Consider the following 17,824-nt stretch of genomic DNA (forward strand, 5'->3'; position numbering starts at 1 on the left):
CTAGGCGTGATACAATCGCAAGAGCCGATTTAGTCAGCTGATCCATAGACCCTGGCCGGGGCGCGCGGGAAAGTTCGTCTTTCACCTCCGGGGATAGCCCTTCTTCAAACAGCATTTGAATCGGGTCCGAACACAGGTCCCACCCCAATTTATGTATGAGCATGGTAAACCGTGACCAATACTCTCGGACGGACTGATTCCCCTGTTTGCATGCCATTAACTGTCTGCGTACCACGCCCTGTTCAATCTGGCTGGAAAACATCAAATCCATCGCAATAAAGAATTTCCTCAAGTCCTTTAGGGCATCATTATTCGATGCCATCAGGGGCCTCACCCATTCTCTAGCTCCCCCCTCGAGGTGCCCAATCACAAAAGCCACTCTCGATTCCTCGTCGGCAAAGTTATCAAACTGCAGATTGAGTGCATATTGCATTTCTGTCTTAAAGGCTTGGTAGTTTCTTGGGTCACCCCTGAATTTCTGTACCAACCCCGCTACCTTCCTTGCGATGGGGGTGGGCTTCCCCTGTGCATCCTGAGCTCTCCTCTCCTCGAGACGCGCCGTTAGCAGTGCCAGCTGGTGTTCCAACGCTCTGTTTCTCCCCTCCAGAGTTGGTCCCGTCCCAGCTCCTCCCGCTGCTCCGCCTCCGGTTGGGTTGCTCATGATGCCTCTCTTTCGCACACGCAGCGTCGAAGACTGACGGATTGCTGTGATGGGTTAAGGGGCTGCTTGTGCGTAAATGGCTGAGTTCTTAACTCCTGCAATCAGTTTCTAAACTCTCCCCGTCCGCGGAGCCATGGGCGCATGGCTACCTCAATCGCTGGCAGAATCCGTCAGTGGGCGCTTCCGGAATTTGCGCCAACATAGGAGTTCCTTAACGGAAACTCTCCTTTTGGAATCTCTGCGTGACAGTTTCCTGCGCGGAGTGGGCATCCCCAGCGGAGGTCCTGAAACCTCTCCGCTGTTCTCACTGGAAGTATCTTGGAGCCATCCCTCCGACTGAGTTTCTGCGGGAACTCTCTCTCTCCCCCTGCTGGTTCCTTCCTCAGCATCCGAGGGTCTCCTAACCTCCTTGAGCCCTTCCACCACCTGACTCTCCGATGGCAGTTCCCTGACAGTTACTAACCTCGAGATTGAAGGGAGAAATATCCAGAATCCTGTGGAGATTAGAAAGTGCTTCCAGAGATACTTCAAACAACTTTATACACAGGGGCCGCAGAAAGAGACTGATATAGACCAATTTTTAAGAACCAATGGATTACAAAAATTATCTCAAGAAAACAAGACAATAGTGAACTATAAGATAACGGAACAGGAGATTGAAGGTGCCATCCAGAACATGCAATTGGGCAAGTCTCTAGGGCCGGACGGGTTAACCTCCAAGTATTATAAGACTTTGAAAGACTATTTAATTCAACCATTAAAGGAGGTGTGCAATGAGATTATGGAGGGGAAGAAGGCACCGGAGTCGTGGAAAGAAGCTTTCATCACACTTATACCAAAATCCGAAGCTGAAAAGGCACAACTTAAGAACTACCGTCCCATATCCCTCTTAAATGTGGATTACAAAATTTTTGCAGATATTTTAGCCAACAGATTGAAGAGAGTGTTAAATGAAGTAATACACAAAGATCAGGCAGGCTTTCTCCCAGGTAGACATTTGTCTGATAACACAAGGAACATTATTGACATATTGGAGCTATTGCAAACGAACACTAATACAAAAGCAGTGCTAATTTTTATTGATGCGGAGAAGGCCTTTGATAATATTTCTTGGAGTTTTATGAAGAAAAATCTTAAGGGAATGGGTGTGGGACGAGGGTTTGAAAATAGTTTAGAAGCAATCTATTCAGAACAAAGATTAAAATTGAAAAAGGAACACGACAGGGTTGCCCTATCTCTCCATTGCTATTTATCTCGGTCCTGGAGGTGCTCTTGAATATGATTAGGAAGGACCAGTTGATCAAAGGAATTCAGGTCAGAGCTAAACAATATAAACTTAAAGCCTTCGCAGATGACCTGGTTTTGACGTTACAGGAGCCAGAATCTAGTACGAAAAGAGTTTTAGAACTGATTCAGGAATTTGGTCAGGTGGCAGGATTTAAACTAAATAAGCAAAAAACTAAGGTATTGGAGAAAAATATGACGTTAATGGAAATAGAAAGGCTTCAGAAAGAGACAGATTTAAATGTGGTGAAGAAAGTGAAATACCTAGGGATAAATATGACAGCCAAAAATCTGAATTTATTTAAAGATAATTATGAAAAATGTTGGTCAGAGGTTAAAAAAGATTTAGAAATCTGGTCAAAATTGAAGCTCTCCTTGTTGGGTCGAATTGCTGCTATAAAGATGAATGTATTGCCAAAAATGTTGTTTTTGTTTCAAACTTTGCAAATTGTGGACAGGATGGACTGTTTCAAGAGGTGGCAGAGAGACATTTCTAAGTTTGTCTGGCAGGGCAAAAAGCCCAGAATAAAATTTAAAATATTGACTGATGTTAAAGAAAGAGGGGGGTTTGCCCTGCCGGACATGAAGCTATATTATGAATCAGCAGCATTCTGCTGGATGAAAGACTGGCTACTTCTTGAAAACACTGACATTTTGGATTTGGAAGGGTTTAATAATGTGTTTGGGTGGCATGCATATTTGTGGTACGACAAGGTTAGAGCTCACAAAGCATTCAAGAACCATATTGTCAGGAAAGCAGTTTTTAATGTCTGGACAAGATACAAAGATTTATTAGAAAACAAGACCCCAAGGTGGTTGTCACCTATGGAAGCTAAGGCTCTGAAAAGACTCAATATGGAGGCCAAGTGGCCGAAATATTGGGAGATATTAGAACAAAACGGAGACACATGGAGATTGCAGAGTTTTGAGAAACTAAAAGATAAAGTGCGAGATTGGCTACACTATTACCAAATTAGAGAGGTTTTTAATATGGATAAAAAAATAGGTTTCCAGGTGGAAAAATCGAAATTAGAAACGGAATTGTTAGAACCTAAAACCAAGGTACTGTCAAGAATGTATAACTTGCTGTTAAAGTGGAATACTCAGGATGAAACGGTCAAATCAGCTATGATTAAGTGGGCACAAGACATCGGTTATAATATTATGTTTGCTGACTGGGAACGGTTATGGACCACTGGTGTGAAATTCACGGCATGTAATGCCTTGAAAGAAAATATTATGAAAATGATTTATAGGTGGTACATGACACCAGTCAAGCTTGCAAAAATATACCATTTGCCTGACAATAAGTGTTGGAAATGTAAGGAAACTGAGGGAACATTCTTTCACCTCTGGTGGACGTGCCCAAAGGTTAAGGCTTTCTGGGAAATGATCTATAATGAACTGAAAAAGGTATTTAAGTATACCTTCCTTAAGAAACCAGAGGCCTTTCTCTTGGGCATTGTCGGCCAGATGGTGTTAAAGAAGGATAGAACTTTCTTTATGTATGCAACAACAGCAGCAAGAATACTCATTGCAAAGTACTGGAAGACACAAGATTTGCCCACCTTGGAAGAATGGCAGATGCAATTGATAGACTACATGGAACTGGCAGAAATGACTGGCAGAATCCGAGACACGGGAGAAGAACAAACGGAAGAGGATTGGAAGAAATTTAAAGACTATCTGCAAAAACATTGCAAACTATCTGAATGTTAAATGTGATGCAGGATATAAAGATAGTGCGGCATTAGTGACATAGTTGAAAGGAATATGCAAAGATGTTTTATGAGTAATAAGTAAAGAAATATAGCAAAATTAATCAATGTTAAAATGATGGGGGATTAGAAGATAAGTGGTTAGTAGCGGTAATGGTTAATTTAAAAGAAAATAAGCAATATTAAAATTAGTCAAAATAGAGGAAAGATTTGCTGAAAATAAATTAGAAATTGGAATACAGAAAGGGGAGGTGTGAGGAAGTCGGGAAAGTAAGCTACAAGAAATTAAGGTTTGAATTTATATATTTCTTTCTGTTTTTTATGTTCTATACTGTTTTTTGTCTGTTATTGTGTTGTTTTGTTTTGTTATGATAAAATTTGTTGAAACTTTAATAAAAATTCTTTTTAAAAAAAATAATAATAAACCATTAACATTCCAGGTAACAATCCTTAATTCCATTATTTACTACAGAGTGATTCAACTTCTTAACAAAATAAATAAAATAAATAAATAAATAAATAAATAAATAAAAAAGAAATTCAGAAAAGTCACTTGTCCTTAATGCTTAAGACTCTTCCTCCTCGGATTGTTTTTTAAGATCGTCCGCCCCTCCTCCCAGCTGTCTTTTACCTCCTAACTCCCCTCTATATGTTCTCCAAAATTTGTCAGCGTCCTCCCAAGTAACAAATCTTCTCCTTTTCCCTTTGTAAAAAAAGGAAATTCCCTCAGGGAATTCCCATCTGTGCACAATTGATTTTTTATTTAGTGCTTCTACCAACGGTTTATATTTTTCCCTTTTTCTTAAAAGCCTTGATGGAACAATTTTATGAATGATTATGTCTGTTTCCTGAATTTTAAGTTTTGTCGTACTGCTAATTTGTAGTATTTTATCTCTAATATCCATATTCACAAAAGTTACCAGACAGTCCCCTGGCCAATTATTAGCTCTTGCAATTCTTGATCTGATTCTAAAGGCTCTCTCAATTTTATTTCTCATTTCCTGTTCTTCTATTCCAATCCATTTGGCTAATTCTGATGATATTTTTTGCTCTATCACTTCATCTGGTTCTTCTGGAATAGATCTAAATCTCATTTTCCCCCCTCTTCTGTGCATTTCAATCATAGAGATTGAATCTAGGACTGCCTCATGGGTTTCTTTCATATCTGCCAGCTCTTTCTTAATTTTTTCTGTTTCCCCTTTTTTTCCTCTGTTCTCCTTCTGTACTTTTCTTAGCCCTTCCTCCAAACTTATCGTTTTCCCTTTTAATTCTTGTACAGTCTTTGTTATTTCCAAATTTTTAACCACCAGATCATTGATTTTAACCATCATTTCTAACACCATTTTTGCATTTTCCTCTATTTTTTGCCCCATCTTATCCAACTTTTGATCTGTTGATCTTATATTGTCGTTCATCTCTTTCTTCATCTCTGAAATGTCTTTTCTCAGTCCCCGGAGAAGATCTCTCATTTCCGAATTCATTTCTGTGTCTTGATTTGAGTTTCTCCTTTTAGGATTTGCAGATAACACCGCTGCCGCTGGATTCATAAATTTCTTATTCACATTTGACATAACCAGTTGTTTTATAATCCGTTAGTACCCGTAGCTACTTCTTTTCCTGACAAATTGTATTTTATAATACTTCTATATTACACCTCTAATGCACACTGTCTCATCGATGATAATAATAACATTTAACAGGGAAAAGGAGAAAGAGAAAAAAAATAAAAATAAATTTTTACTCAGTTACCAGTTTTGTCCACTAGTTGTCAGAAATCCCCTTGTCCATTTCCCTACACATGTAAAGACTCTCCTCCCTGAAAGAGAGGGGAGTGGTTGTGGGCGGGAGCCCGAGCACCGCCCAGCAGGGGGCGTTGCCCCCTGCCTCCAGCTCACCTGGCTGGCGCTCACGCCCCCCCGGTGGCTACCCAACCAGGTGCCGCGGTGGGGGCGTGTTCAGCAGCCTTTTGCTGCAGCGTCAGCCTTTCCCTGGCCTCATTCCTCACTCTTCTGTTACACGCAGAGTAATTTCCTCTTGCCACCAATAGAGGGGAGCCCAGTAAACCCCCCGCCCTGTCGGGAAGGCCTTTTTTACTTAACAGTTCTTTAAAATCTTCTCTTGGCTTCCCCAGGCTCTTCTCACCACAAAAACCTTTTTTCCCGCACCCCCTTCAACAGTCAAGAATAGTGTGAAGTAAATCAGCAAAACTGGTGCAACTTCTGCAAATTTTAACACAAGGAAGTCAGGCCTCAATACTACACAAAAACAAGAGCTTCAATGTCTATTGTCTCTCTCATTCATCTAAGAAAGAGCTGGCTCAATAAGAATCTCAAGTCCAGAAGTCCAAAGCACTTTTAGCTCTTTCCTCCACCAAGAATCCTTACTTGCTCTGTGGAGTGCAGCACTAGGATTTGGGATGATCTATAGAACCTCAGATGCGTTCATCTCTTTCCACCATATCAACTATCAATTCAAATAACTGTCTGGAATTTTTTAACGAAAGGGAGAAAGGCTTTTTGCTGCATAAAAGCCTGTATATCGAATGTCTCTCACACATAAGCTCTCTCAGCAAAACATTTTTAATCACTCCATTAATTTAACACTGGGGTTTGGGTAGGTCTTTAAGTCTTTAGGCCCATTCATTCCTTTCCTCCATATCGTCCATAATTGCCTCAGACGTTCTCCAATATATTAAAGGGATAGTTCACCTTTTAGTCTTTCCCCCCTTATTTCTTTCTTGATTTGATATTACAGCAGTCCATAACAGGCTGTTGTAAAACAATATAATTGTAATTCTCTTCTCCACCTTGTTTTTTCCTGGATTGTATTTCAAAATGCAATGGGTTTGACCTCCTCTTTCTCTTGCATTAATTAAGCATCTGGTTAATCTCAGCTATCTTTCCATTCACTTCGGTTGAACTCCCAGTCCTTTGTACAGCTTCCAGCTCAAAGAAGCCTCTAGCTGCCGTAAGATTTATGCTTAATTACCTATGTTTTGATAGCTTTTTCAGGGGAACCAACCGTGCTTGCAGATACCAGACGCCTCTTTTCTTTGGAGCGTCTGCTGCAGGATCACTCCCGAAGTCAGGCTTTCTCTCCGTGGGGAGGGAACGCTGTTGTGGGCGTCTGTGGTCTCCTTCAACTCCAGAGACCCCTCCAATGCCTCAGCGTGTCCTTTTAGATGCAGGAAGCCCTCCTGGATCTTTGGGGAGTTGTGAAGCCTAGCAACCCCCTCTTTCACCCCTTCGGTGAATGCTCACCTCTCGGAACTCCCGAGATGAGCGTCTGGAAGCAATCAGCGGCAAAGCGGGGGAAAAGTGGAGGAAAATAAGCCCACAATCGACCACAATCTACCGCTATGACCCGGGGATCGACCGGTTGGACATCCCGGCTATAGACTATATAACGGTTTCTAGGGCCCTCCTCCCTTATGTTAAGACCCTAGAAGTTATGCCTAAATTTGACACTGATCACTTCTCAATCCTGCTCCAGCTAAAAGCCTTCACTCAAGAGACACATACTGAAGATCAACCCTTCCTAATGCCAGAAGGAAGAACTTACCACACAGCAAAGTTCATCTGTTTGCTCCTGACCCCACTTCATAAGGCCGGCATGGTCTGCACAGTAGTGACCTGAGAGTAGATCCCATTGAACTCAGTGGGGCTTATGGACAGAACCTGGTGCCAAAACCAGTGGCGCCCTGTCCCCAATCCTGAAAACTGCAACCCCAGAGCATGGGCAGAAAATAGCAGAGTAGCTATTACATATAGGTGCCCCCATGCTAGGTGCTTGGGGACTAAATCTTGGGGAAGCTTTTCATCTCCAATTGGTAGGAAAGAGGGTTCAGTAATCTGCTGGTGGTGAGGGGGGCTTCTCAGCCCATAAATTCAACTCACGGTGGAATATTTGGTGGGCTGGATCTGGAGCACAAAGGGTCAAGTTTTGCTTGCATGAGCCCTTCTGTTCCTTCTTCCAACTTGTCAGGCAGGAACGTAAGAGGTCAAATCTGGAGAGTATTTCATTCTGGGCGTCTTGTGGCAGAGCAGAGAAGGTGTGTAATAAATTCTTTTCAGTTCTGTCAAGAAGGTCATTCCCCAGATTCCACAAGTGCAAAGACCCAGGGGTGTCTGAGTTATGGGGGTTCTTGGGGTCCAGGTCAGCTGGCTAGTCAGGATTGTCACCTGCAGAGTCTATCTCAACTAAAGCAAGATGGTCTGCCTTCTACTGAGGGCTTATTGGAGGTGTTGCTGTATGTGGAAGCAGAGGAGCTTGTGATGCCACAGTCTTGGGGGTCTCTCTGCCCAGCTGCAGTAGGGCGGTACCTTCAGGTGCCAGTGCTCATGGGGCGTCCTTCCTGCCATGATGGCTTGGCCTCCACAGGGCAGCCTCTCTCCTCGCCATGTTGGCCCAGTGGAGGAGGCCTCTCCATTGGGATATGCCAGGCAAGCGGCCTTGGGGAATACGCCAGGTTCTCCACTAGGACAGGTGAAGGGGGCGAGGAGGGAAAGCCCCTCTCTGTCTCTGAGGCCTAAGAAGGAGAATAATAATAATATAATAATAAGGGCTTTATCGCCTCAGAGTTGGATGGTTCCCTCAGGGGAGTTTGACCCTCCCCGGACCAACTTCCTTCGTCACCCCAAGAGTCAGCGCTAGGAGAAGGGCTCCACCTGCAGGCCTAGGGTAAAGGGGGCCCTTCCCCAGACAAGGCTGGAGGCTCCCCTTCTGGCCCCTCGGGGTCCCAGGAGCCCTTTCTGGACGGCCCTCACTTGCCTCCAAAATGGGCCAAGACGTCTGTTCCTCTCCCTCAGGCGGTATTTCCACAGGAGAAGTCGCTCCCCCTCCAAATCCCTGCAGGTCTCAGGGGGCCACTGGAGCCCAGTGGGGGGACTCTGGGGAACTGGCTTAACTGGGGTCCTCCCAGTACAGCCCAGACAAGAAAGAGAGGGAGCTCTCAGAAGAAGAAGCCATTGCAGAGAAGAACTGGACTTGACTGTTCTCTGCTGAGGGTCTCCTGCCTTTCTGAAAAAGGCTTCCTGGGGGCTGCAATGCCTTGAAGGAACCTTGGGGTGCGGAATGAGGAACCCCAAATGGAGTTCAGGCTCCTGGCAAATGGGGAAAGGAACTTCATATGGCATCTTTCCAGATGAGTCTAGGAATCTAGTTGTGTGTGTATGCAAACCCACAAAAACCACTAGATGTTCTAATTTCTGTTTTTCACCCATGGGTGTTTTTGAGATACCGCTTACTTTATCACACTTGCCTGTACTATCAAGCATTCTAAGCACACTATAAACATGGGTACAGTTTAAACTTCTGTTGACTTTAAGCACCCCACCTGCTTTTAGCCAAGGGCCTACTTTGTACTAAGTGAAGCTTGCAGTTACAGAAGCAGATGAGCAGATAAACAGATAGCTGGCTCGTTTCTTATTTTTCATTGATCCACGTTGTTAGATTATTCATAGGCTTAATGGCTATATGATTTATTATTTGTCAGCTTTGGCTATTGGCTTTCTGTTAGCCCTGCTTTTATGGTCATATCACATTTTCCCTACACATAGAAACTAGGGAGTTAAAGATGCCTTTCTGGCAGTGGGACAAAATGCCATGGCTAAAGTCTTGAGGGCAGAAACCAGAAAATTCCTTACAGAAGGTTCTGTTCTTTTCTGCTGAGGCAGCTGGATATATTATGATTAGCCTGAGAAGGGCTGGAAGGGCCCCGCCTTGCCTCTTTCCACCTGGCTTGGGGAGGGGTCTGACAGGCTTCACAAAGGCTGCAGTGGCTACTCAGCAGAGAGGACTCCTTTTTTCAATTGGTTTTAAGTTATATTTTATCTGTGTCATTTTAAGTGGTGCGGGTGTTTTAAATTTTGGTTTACGATTTGGTTTTTACTGTGTTGGGGTGGGATTAATGTCTAGATGGGGCTGGGGGTTCGTTCATTTTTAATATAATTGACACCGGTGGTACTATGAAAGCAGCAGTATGGCAGGAAAGAATAAGATATGTAAACAACATGAACAAACAGCAACATCCTTACATATTGAATTGAAACAATTAGAACAGCACCATAAACCAATTGGTTCTATAAAAATTAGGAAGCAAATCAAAGTTACATGTCAGAAATCGGAAACTATAGAAATTCAACAAATAACAAAAAGCCTGCTGTATCTGAAACAAAAATAAATATGGGGAAAGGAATCAAAATTTAAATTATTTGCCAATAATTTAGGCCACTACAAAGGCCACTACAATGTCTCCCTGCACCTCCAAATGCTCCCTCTAAGATGAGTGCAATGATGGGAGGGACTGCCAACTCCTCCAGCCCCCATCACCCACCCCGTGTTTATTTTTACTCCCCCCCCCCAGCCAAGTGTTGGAATTCTGCCTGGGTCAGAGGAATGTGCCACGCCGTAGGCACCGGCAGGAATTCCTTGTCGACCTCCCCGCTGCGACTCCCGGCAGATAAACAGGCGAGGTCTCGGCGATCCTTCCCAGATGTGAGAAGAACACACCATTCCTTCTCTCTCCCCTTTGGTATCCCCAGGGAGGGGAAAGAAGCAGACAGAAATCTATTTACATTCTTTTATTTCTGTCTCTTACAGAAGTACAGAGAAACATGTCTGCACTCAACAGCAGTGAGAATCAAACTCCGCCCATGTACTTCCAGTAGGGGTCACATGACACACACTGAGCTAACATCCAGTGCTCAGTACAGAATGGACTGACCCTTTCTTCCCATGGCAACAGTCACAAACATCCTGTCTGGCTTTCCAGCCACCAGCAGCTGACGAAGCTGCTAAAGCCTTTGCTTGCTGCCGTATTGGTCCTTTTTGGTAACATACTCCCCCAAAAGTATCAATGCGTGCTGCGAGCAAAGCTGGAGAACTAAAGGTAATCAGTGGTTCATCCTCCTCCTCTGAGGGTCTAGCCATTATTTGAGATTTCCTCTCAATGACTGTTTCAACTGAGCTCTTTGAGCTACTACTGTCATCATCAGTACCACTGTAATCAATAAAATCATCATCATCAGAATCATCATCTCCTGTGGGAAATGTGTGAACAATCACTCTCTCCTGTTCAGGAGCACTCTCTAGAAATTTTGTGAGAATCACCTGACCAGACTCAGACAAAATTACACTGTAGAGACCCTTTTCATAACCCACAAAAATGCCTCTGGCATTCTTATTTCCACCTGGAGCTTCTGTTCTCACATGAGACCCAAAAACCTTGAAATGGGCAACTGAAGGTTTTCTCTGGAACAGTTTCTCAAAAGGAGAACATCCTAACTCTTTTGAAACCTTCCTCAACCACGTATAAGTATACGACAATAGCGATTCAGCCCAGTACTCATGTGGCAGATGTGAACTAAGCAATTGTGCATGCATTCCCTTTTGCAATTCTCTGTTCACCCTAACACAGACACCCGTTCCATGATTCTTCGGAAGCAGCCATCTTGTGTCTTATCCCTTTCTTCTGCAGGAACCTCTGGAAATCCTGTAAAAGAAATATTGGCTTCTCATCTGTGAAAAGACAAGCAATGTTAGCATCATGCATATTTTTAACCTTGTCACAAAACTCTTTAAACCTTTCTAGGTTTAAGACCTAGACAAAATTTGTGAAAGACTCCACACACACAAGGTAATATTTTGCATTGCCTCTAGATGGTGCTAGAGGACCAATCACATCAGCATACACCCGCTGAAATGCCCTATCGACCCTTGAGGTCACCTGCTTGGCATTCTTCTTGGATAGACCTGCAAAAGAGATTATGTTAGAATCACAAGAATTACATTTCATGTAATCACTTTGATCAAAAGTCAACAAATACAGTCCATCTTTCTCTTTGGCAGAAAGATACAACTCTCCATCTTTGTAGATCTTGCAGCTTTCAGCATCATAGGACAGTTTTAGTCCCTTCTTAGCAATCTGCGAAACGCTCAGCAGATTGAACTTCAACTCTGGAACCAAGTAAACATTACTTATAGTCAAGATACACGGTTCCAATCCCGGTCGCTTCCAGCTCCTGACCGTTGGCTTGTTGCACAGCGAAGCTTTGCTTCTTAAACGTCGAAAATAGTCCTCTGTGTGGACACATATGAACCGTCGCTCCAGTATCGATGATGAAGAAGTTCCCTGCTTCTAGTGTGGCTTTTAGCGACATCAAAGCCTTTGCAGGCTATGCCTGTGTCGTGGTATGACTTTTGCCTGACGCCTCAGACTTCGTAGAGCTCGCCTTGGCTCCTTTATGCTGACGCGGCTTCTTCTGAAGATGCCCAGTTTGTCCACAATTGTAACATCGGACAACGTTGAGAGCTACAGCATTTTCTCCAGCAGTGGGGGTGTTAGAACTCCGTTCTTCCCTCCCCCTGTCTTTTACTTCCAGTGCTGCAAGTCTGTCATGTTCATTAAGCACAACCACATACACCCTCTCCACGGTTAGATCGTTCGCTGGAAGGGAACCAAGCTGACTAGCAACCGTTTTGTAAGTCCGATTCAGGCTGTTTATCACCATGAAGCAAAACACTTCCTCCTGCAGACGGAAATTGCGTTCCACCATCTGTTGGCGCAGAAATTTCATTTCCGTCAGGTGCGCTTGAACATCTCCATCAGGCGCAAGCCTCAGATTGGTCAGCTTCTCAAAATACAGCAACGCTGAAGAACCAGCATCTCTCTGATGTGTCTTTCACAATGTGTCCCAAACCTCTTGCGCGTATTGTAAATCCTGAATATGCACAAGCTGGGAATCTGAAACACACAGAATTATAGCCTTCCTGGCCCTCACATTCTGTGACTCCCAAGCACGTGTTGGTGCTGCAGGGATGGGGTTCTCAATCACCCCAAACAGTCTCTGACTCTGCAACAGGGCCTTCATCTTAATAGACCAAGATGAATAATTGTCATTAGTTGGGGGGGGTGGAAAAGGCAGGGCTCCCCCCTTCTTGGCATCCATTTTGAGTCCTTACCTTAGCTCTCAGTCTCAAACCTGCTAAAATCCAATAGTTGGTTTGTTTACGCTCTTGGCACCTGGCAGCTCTGAACGCTAGCTGCTCTGGAAAGTCCCTTTCCAACAGTTCATGAGATACTGTAGCCAAAACATTCCATTGTTTTCGCCTCTCTCATGCACAGCCTTACAGTCCAGCCCACCTCTGGTAGATTTCCACTGCTCTGACAGGTGTTGCTTAGCAACTGTGCATTCCTTTCTTGTACAGGAAACCACAAGAATTTCCGGAATGCAAGCCTTCACTCTCAGAGCTGTTTTTCTCAAACGCTGCTCCCGTGAACCAGAGAATAACTCAATCTGCGTTCACACTTTTAAGCCCGAAATTTTTCATACCTTGGGGCTCCGTTGCTTGGCTGTCTCTTCGTCTGTTCAGCTTCCGGCTGTAGGCAGACGTTATCTTCCTTCGTCTGTTGGGGAAATATATAATCTGATATTTACCATCTCTGTTGTCTTTGGCACCTAATGAAAACCATCCTCTTTCAACAACCATTTTAAATAGAGGTATTTCCCAGTCTGTTTCTGTATTGGGGATGTTTTTAGATGATTAAACTGTTAATCACTCATATATCTGCCACCCTGGGCTGCTTAAGAAGGAAAAGCAGGATATAATAAATTTAATAAATAAATATGATCAGGTCCATTTTGGCTGCAGTGATAAAAAACATACCAGTTTTTGCAACTCCTGGGCACAGAAGGGAACAAAAACACACAAAGCTGCCTAATGCTGAATCACATTATTGGTCTGTATGTTTTGCTATTGTCATAGGGAACCTGCAGCCCTCCAGGGGGTTAGAAGATTGGGAAAGGTTGTGGAAGAAAGGGGTTAGGTTTACTGCATTAAAAGAAAACATTATGAAAATGATGTATAGATGGTACTTAACCCTGGTAAAATTAGCAAAGATTTACCACACAAATGATAATTTATGTTGGAAGTGCAATGAAAAAGACGGCACCTTTTATCATATGTGGTGGACATGTCCCAAGGTGAAGGACTTCTGGGAAAAGATTTATAATGAGTTGAAAAAAATGTTGAAAAATACATTTGTTAAGAAACCAGAAGCCTTTCTACTTGGAATAATAGGACTGGAATTGCCCAAAGAAGATGTTAGGTTGTTTTTGTATGCCACTACAACGGCAAGACTGCTATTAGCCAAAAACTGGAAATCGCAAGAAATACCAACAGTAGAAGAATGGCAGATGAAGATGTTGGACTTTTTGGAGCTGGCCGACCTGACTGGAAGAATCCGCGACCAGAAAGAAGAGGAGACACAAGAGGATTGGAAGAAATTTAAAGATTACTTAGCCAAATATTGTAACATAAAATAATTAGAAGTCACTTAAAAGTATCAAACAGGTTTAGGATTAGAATAAGAATGAATTGTAAAGCATTATGGATTTAGAGCATTAAGAAAAGAGAAGAAGATAGTAAATTGAAGGAGTTAATTTTATTAGAAATATGATTTTGGAGAACTGTTACATGGTGATATAATGGAATTCAGTTAGGGGGGATTTGAGGAAGTCAGTTAACAATGAAAGTTAAATGGGGTTTTAGAAATAATAAGTGTTAATATTTTTGGGGTTTTTTTAGTATTGTAATGTCTTTTCTTTTGTGTGTTTTATATGTTATGTCTGTTATAAATGTGGAAAATTAATTTTAAAAATTGGAAAAGAGAAACACATTATTGGTCTGTATGTTTTGCTATTGTCATAGGGAACCTGCAGCCCTCCAGATGTTGTTTGACTACAACTCCCATCATCTCTGAGCATTAGTGATACTGGCCAGGGCTGATGGGAATTGGAGTCCAACAGCACCAGGGTAGGAAGATTGGCCGACAAAAACTGGCAGCTGCCCCCCCCCCAATGTTTCAGGCAGGAGTATTTTCTGCACTTTCAGTATACAAAGCATCTGGTTCATAGCCTTATCTCTACAGAGATACTTTTTTACTATATTGACCCCAAATGCCTACTTGCAGGTGCGCAGACTGAATTTTAGTTGCATCTACTTATGGAAAGTAGTGGGACTGCAGAGTATATAGGGAAAGGCCCATAGCTTGGTGTTGATCATCTGCTTTGCATGGAGAAGGTCCCAGATTCAATGCTCAATGGCATCTCCAGGTAAGGCTTGGAAAGACCCCTGCCTGTGTATGGGTTTCTTGAAGACATATTATATCGGCTCCTTGTTCTCTGGCTAGCCTGGATAACCTATATCGTTTATGGTTGGATGTAAGACCATTGACATTCAGTGAAATAATTTTGATTGAATTAACCATATTCTTTGTTGCTTTGAATTTTGTGTACGTTCAGCTGAGGATTTCTCCCCCCCTTACAATTCTTTACCCCCCTCCCTCCCATCAAGGAAGAATTTTCATCCCCTCTCTCCACATTCTGAAAAAGCACACATCCTCTCCCTCCCCTTAACCAAAACATTTCAATAAAACAGTTTGTTTGATGGCCTCTTTACTCCTTTAAGACGTAACATCATGCGAGTGTGTTCTTGGTCTTTTCTCTGGTCGTGTTGAAGCTTCACCTGAGTGTCCTCCTCCTGCATCCACCTCTTCCGCCTCCTCCTCCTCAATTACCTGTAGTAGTAACTCATCAAGTTCGATTCCCAGCTGCATCAATAAAATCCCAGCCTCTGTTGGGTTCTCAGCTATAAACCTTTTACCATCTTTAAAAATCAGTATAACCTTTTACCATCTTTAAAAATCAGCTTCCGGGGGCGGCGCGAACGGCAATGGCGGTCCCCTGCTACCTTTGAAGGGGAAGCTCCGCAGAAACGGGTCGTCCGCTATGGCGAAGCGGAGACCCTTACTGGAAACCCACAGGCAGCGATAGCCTGTGGCCGTGGGACTCGGCGGGCACCATCAGCGCCCCTTGAAACGTCGAAGGGACCTCGTAAGGGGCTCCGGAGCGTGAAAGGGCTGGCGCGGTGTTGTGAGTCGATCGCTCTTTCTGTGAGTTGAAGCCGCGAAGCTGCTGCCGGTGAGCGCTGACCCTTTTCCTGGGACAATTCGGCTAAAAAACAACTACTCGTGAGTAGGTGAAGTTTACTGAATTTGGGACTAAATTTAACTAATTTTTGGCACTGAAGCGGGAGGCGCAACCAGGAAGTCCGTCTCCCGGCTCTGTTTAAAGATTTAAAGCAAGGACGTTTAACTTTCTAATGCTTTGGAAATCGCGATCTTAAAAGGAACTAATCTGAGCATCAACTGAACCGAGGTGCAGGAAGAAAATTTGAATTTTACTTCGTTATTTGTGGATTTTACCCTTCATTTGTGGATACTTCTTTACCTCTTTATTTGTGGATTTACAAAAATATTGAGAAATCCCGGTAATCGGGCTGCCAGACTACTAGAACTGCTAGGCTGTTTGAACTGTTACATTGGACTGTTACATTGAACTGTTACATCAAAACTCGCACTTCTTAGAGACATTGTAATTACTTAAGGATTGGCTCTGCAAAGACTAAAGGACTTAGAAGGTTTCTGGGAGTTTGATGCTGTTTGACACTGTTACCAACTTTTAAGGGACTTTGAGTAACTTGAAAAAAATTGCATGAACAGTAACTTTCTTTCTTTTAAGATGTATCCAGTGTCCCTCTAGTGGAATATTGAAACTTTGCAACTACTGGGGGTTTTTCCCATCTATGGACTTGTGGATTCCCATGGGAATTGCTAACCGTGAGACTGACCTTGACGCATAGATAATGGTGGGATGAGTGGGAAGACAAGATCAGCCAAAGCCAAAACACAACAATCTACTATAATTTCACAGCTGCGCAGATCATCTGTTCCTATTGTTTCTGTGGCACAAGAGGAAGATTTAGAGCACGTTAGGCCTGAAGGAATGGCCACAGGAAGAGATACTTCAGTGCTAGATAAAATCCTCGGAAAATTGGATGGCCTGTGTAAGCAAGTGACTGAACAATCATCTAAATTAGACCAAAACACAGCTAGTGTTAACAACTTGACTCAACAAGTTAGTTTAAATGCACAAGCCATTGGGAAATTGTTGGAAGCTACTACAGAAAACCGTAAAATAGCTGAGGAGGCCAAACAGAAAGTAGAGGCCATGCAAGAGGAAATAAAACCTATGCGCAAACAGATTGGTGAACATCAGGCATATCTGTCTATGGTAGAACTAAAAAGTAAGGAAAATAACTTGAGACTGAGGTCAGTTCCAGAACTTGAAAAGGGAGATTTAGCTGAATACTTGACAAAAGAATTTGCAGAATTTTGGTCTTTGGAAGACGATGAAGATTTTAAAATTGTAAGTGCATTCAGACTTGGAAAAGGAGGGAGGAAGGTCAAGTCTAGAGACTGCCTGATCTCCCTCAGAACGAAGGTAGAAAGAGATAAGATACTGAGTGCACATTTTCAAAAGACCTTGGAAATTCAGGATTATAAAGTGGAAATCTACAAGGACATTCCGAAATACTTATTGGAACTTAGATCTAACTATGGAGATTTGGTGACATTACTGAGAAGCAACAGAATCGTCTTTAGATGGGAGTTCCCCCAGGGACTATCTTTCACGTTTAGGGGGAAGAAAGTTAAAATCAAAACAGCTGAAGACAAGGAAAAATTTTTGAGTGACTACGGAGAAGACCTTCAGAAAGGGACTGAAGGTGAATTAGGAGCCTTAGGACCTGGACTACTAAGTTCTGTACCCACACCTTTGGGTTCTGATGAGCCTGAGAAAGTGATACCACCGCCAAAGGGAGAATAGAATTATCTCAACATGTCTCTGCAACTACTAAGCTGGAACATTCATGGTTTTAATTCCCCGGAGAAAAGGAGGAAGATTTTTCATTTATTAAAAAAGGAACAATCAGACTTAATTTGCCTACAAGAAACACATGTGATTAGGCTTCATAGGAAAGTTTTAATCAATAAGAGACTGGGTCAAGAATTTATTTCATCTAACAGAGTGAAGAAGAGAAGAGTTGTTATCTAAATTCCTTTTTAAAGATGAACATGGAAGAATTTTGGCAATTGAAATTCAAGTACAAGGAGAAAAATTTTTGATCTTGGGAATTTATGCACCAAACGAGGGGAAGTCGGAATTTTACAAGAAGTTGCATGAGACAATGCTGGATCATATGGACTATAATAACATTATTATGATGGGGGACATGAATGGGGTGGTATCTACGAACATGG

Source organism: Podarcis melisellensis, assembly GCF_964234715.1.
Source record: "Podarcis melisellensis genome assembly, chromosome: W".
Lineage (NCBI taxonomy): Eukaryota > Metazoa > Chordata > Lepidosauria > Squamata > Lacertidae > Podarcis > Podarcis melisellensis.